The sequence below is a fragment of the Orcinus orca genome, chromosome 6, assembly GCF_937001465.1.
Source record: "Orcinus orca chromosome 6, mOrcOrc1.1, whole genome shotgun sequence".
In the NCBI taxonomy this organism is placed as follows: domain Eukaryota; kingdom Metazoa; phylum Chordata; class Mammalia; order Artiodactyla; family Delphinidae; genus Orcinus; species Orcinus orca.
This window is the reverse complement of record NC_064564.1, coordinates 29,661,579-29,666,313: the sequence shown is the minus strand read 5'-3', so window position 1 is coordinate 29,666,313 and position 4,735 is coordinate 29,661,579.

The following is a 4,735-nucleotide window of genomic DNA, read 5'->3' as shown; positions in this document are numbered from 1 at the left end:
CTGACAGGAGCATCTTTGTATAGGGGTCTGACCACACCAGATTAAGGTAGGGGTTGACCAGGATAGAAAGACCAACAATGTGATACAGAGTAGGGCTTTGGGTCATACAATATCACTTGAAATGGAGACTGAGATCAACCAGGGGGCAAGTGGAACCCCAGTAGCGACTGAATACTGAAGCTGAATACTGGGGTGAGCTTCCCTGGTTCATAGTGCTGAAACCTTAGGGTACTGTTGCACAAGGATACCAGGAAAGCAACACCTCCTGATTCCACAGAGAGTCAATCAAGTCCAGGAAGCACAGAGAGTCCAACAGGATACTATCAGAGAAACACGCCAAGACACATATTAATCAAACTATCAAAAATTAAATACAAAGAAAATATATTAAAAGCAGGAAGGGAAAAGCAACAAATAAATACAAGGGAATCCCCAAAAGGTTAACAGCTGATCTTTCAGCAGAAACTCTGCAAGCCAGATGGGAATGGTATGACATTTAAAGTGATGAAAGGGAAAAACATACAACGAAGATTACTCTACCCAGCAAGGATCTCATTCAGATTTGATAGAGAAATTAAAACCTTTACAGACAACCAAAAGCTAAGAGAATTCAGCAACAACAAACCAGCTTTACAAAAAATGCGAAAGGAACTTCTCTAGGCAAGAAACACAAGAGAAGGAAAATACCTACAATAACAAACCCCAAACAATTAAGAAACTGGTAATAGGAACATACATATCGATAACTACCTTAAATGTAAATGGTTTAGATGCTCCAACCAAAAGACTTAGACTGGCTGAATGTACACAAAAACAGGACCCATATATATGCTGTCTGCAAGAGACCCACTTCAGACTGAGGGACACATACAGACTGAAAGTGAGGGGATGGAAAAAGATATTCCATGCAAATGGAAATCAAAAGAAAGCTGGAGTAGCAATTCTCATATCAGACAAAATAGCCTTTAAAATAAAGACTATTACAAGAGAGAAAGAAGGACACTACAAATGAGCAAGGGATGAATCTAACAGGAAGATATAAAAATTGTAAATATTTATGCACCCAACATAGGAGCACCTCAATACATAAGGCAAATGCAAACAGCCATAAAAGGGAAAATCGACAGTAACACAATAGTAGTAGGGCACTTTAACACCCCACTTTTACAAATGGACAGATGATCCAAAAGAAAATAAATAATGAAGGAAACACAAGCCTTAAATGATACATTAAACAAGATGGACTTAACTGATATTTATAGGACATTCCATCCAGAAACCACAGAATACACTTTCTTCTCAAATGCTCATGGAACATTCTCCAGGATAGATTATATCTTGGGTCACAAATCAAGCATTTGTAAATTTAAGAAAATTGAAATCATATCAAGTATCTTTTCTAACCACAATGCTATGAGACTAGATATCAATTACAGGAAAAAAATCTATAAAAAATACAAACACATGGAGGCTAAACAATACACTACTAAATAACCAATAGATCACTGAAGAAATCAAAGAGGAAATCAAAAAATACCTAGAAACAAATGACAATGAACACACGATGACCCAAAACCTATGGGATGTAGCAAAAGCAGCTCTAAGAGGGAAGTATATAGCGATACAATCCTACCACGAGAAAGAATAAACATCTCAAATAAGAAACCTAACCTTACACCTAAAGAAATTAGAGAAAGAACAAAAAAACCCCCAAAGTTAGCAGAAGGAAAGAAATCATAAAGATCAAATCAGAAATAAATGAAAAAAAAAATGAAGGAAACAATAGCAAAGATCAATAAAACGAAAACCTTGTTCTTTGTGAAGATAAACAAAATTGATAAACAATAGCCAGACTCATGAAGAAAAAAAGGGAAAAGATTCAAAATATAGAATTAGAAATGAAAAAGGAGAAGTATCAACTGACACTGCAGAAATATAAAGGATCATGAGAGATTACTAGAAGCTACTCTATGCCAATAAAATGGACAACCTGGAAGAAATGGACAAATTCTTAGAAAAGCACAACCTTCCGAGACTGAACCAGGAAGAAATAGAAAATATAAACAGACCAATCACAAATACTGAAATTGAAATTGTGATTAAAAATCTTCCAACAAACAAAAGCCCAAGACCAGATGGCTTCAGAGGCGAATTCTATCAAACATTTAGAGAAGAATTAACACCCGTCTTTCTCAAACTCTTCCAAAATATAGCAGAAGGAGGAACACTCCTAAACTCACTCTATGAGGCCACCATCACCCTGATACCAAAACCAGACAAAGATTTCACAAAAAAAGAAAACTACAGGCCAATACCACTAAGAAATTTAGATGCAAAAATCCTCAACAAAATACTAGCAATCAGAATCCAACAGCATATTAAAAGGATCATAAAGCATGATCGAGTGGGGTGCAAGGATTCTTCAATATACGCAAATCAATCAATGTGATAAATCATATTAACAAAATGAAGGAGAAAAACTGTAGGATCATCTCAATAGATGCAGAAAAGCCTTTGACAAAATTCAACACCCGTTTATGAAAAAAACCCTGCAGAAAGTAGGCACAGAGGGAACTTACCTCAACATAATAAAGGCCATATATGAAAAACCCACAGCCAACATCGTTCTCAATGGTGAAAAACTGAAATCATTTCCACTAAGATCAGGAAAAAGACAAGGTTGCCCACTCTCACCACTATTATTCAACATAGTTTTGGAAGTTTTAACCAGAGCAATCTAAGAAGAAAAAGAACTAAAAGGAATCCAAATTGGAAAAGAAGGAGTAAAACTGTCACTGTTTGCAGATGACATTATACTATACACAGAGAATCCTAAAGATGCTACCAGAAAACTACTAGAGCTAATCAATGAATTTGGTAAAGTAGCAGGATACAAAATTAATGCTCAGAAATCTCTTGCATTCCTATACACTAATGATATAAAATCTGAAAGTGAAATGAAGGAAACACTCCCATTTACCACTGCAACAAAAAGAAAAAAATACCTAGGAAAAAACCTACCTAAGGAAACAAAAGAGTTGTATGCAGAAAACTATAAGACACTGATGAAAGAAATTAAAGATGATACAAACTGTTGGAGAGATAAACCATGTTCTTAGATTGGAAGAATCAACATTGCGAAAATGACTCTACTACCCAAAGCAATCTACAGATTCAATGCAATCCCTATCAAACTACCAATGGTATTTTTCACAGAACTAGAACAAAAAATTTCACAATTTATATGGAAACACAAAAGACCCCAAATAGCCAAAGCAACCTTGAGAAAGAAAAATGGAGCTGGAGGAATCAGGCTCCCTTCTTCAGACTACACTCAAAGTTACAGTAGTCAAGACAGTATGGTACTGGCACAAAAACAGAAATCAAGATCAATGGAACAGGATAGAAAGCCCAGAGGTGACCCACGCACATATGGTCACCTTATTTCTGATAAAGGAGGCAAGGATATACAATGGAGAAAAGACAGCCTCTTCAATAAGTAGTGCTGGGAATACTGGACAGCTACATGTAAAAGAATGAAATTAGAAAACTACCTTAAACCATACACAAAAATAAACTCAAAATGGATTAAAGACCTAAATGTAAGGCCAGACACTATAAAACCCTTAGAGGTAAACATAGGGAGAACAGTCTATGACATAAATCACAGCAAGATCCTTTTAGACCCACCTCCTAGAGAAATGGAAATAAAAAGAAAAATAAACAAATGGGACCTAATGAAACTTAAAATATTTTGCACAGCAAAAGAAACCATAAAGAAGATGAAAAGACAACCCTGAGAATGGGAGAAAATATGTGCAATTGAAGCAACTGACAAAGGAGTAATCTCCAAAATTTACAAGCAGCTCATGCAGCTCAATACCAATTAAACAAACAACCCAACCCCAAAATGGGCAGAAGACCTAAAGAGACATTTCTCCAAAGAAAATATACAGATGTCCAATAAACATATGAAAGGATGCTCAACATCACTAATCATTAGAGAAATGCAAATCAAAACTACAATGAGGTATCACTTCACACTGGTCAGAATGGCCATCATCAAAAAATCTACAAACAATAAATGCTGGAGAGGGTGTGGAGAAAAGGGAACCCTCTTGCACTGTTGGTGGGAATGTAAATTGATACAGCCACTATGGGGAACAATATGGAGCTTCCTTAAAAAAGTAAAAATGGAACTACCATACGACCCAGCAATCCCACTACTGGGCATATACCCTGAGAAAACCATAATTCAGAAAGAGTCATGTACCACAATGTTCACTGCATCTCTATTTACAATAGCCAGGACATGGAAGCAACCTAAGTGTCCATCGACAGATGAATGGATAAAGAAGATGTGGCACATATATACAATGGAATATTACTCAGCCATAAAAAGAAACAAAATTGAGTTATTTGTAGTGAGGTGGATGGACCTAGAGACTGTCATACAGAGTGAAGTAAGTCAGAAAGAGAAAAACAAATACCATATGCTAACACATTTATATGGAATCTAAAAAAAAATATGGTTCTGAAGAACTTAGGGGCAGGACAGGAATAAAGACGCAAACGTAGATAATGGACTTGAGGACATGGGGAGGGGGAAAGGGTAAGCTGGGACGAAGTGAGAGTGGCATGGACATATATACACCACCAAATATAAAATAGATAGCTAGTGGGGAAAGCAGCTGCATAGCACAGGGACATCAGCTCGGTGCTTTGTGTCCACCTA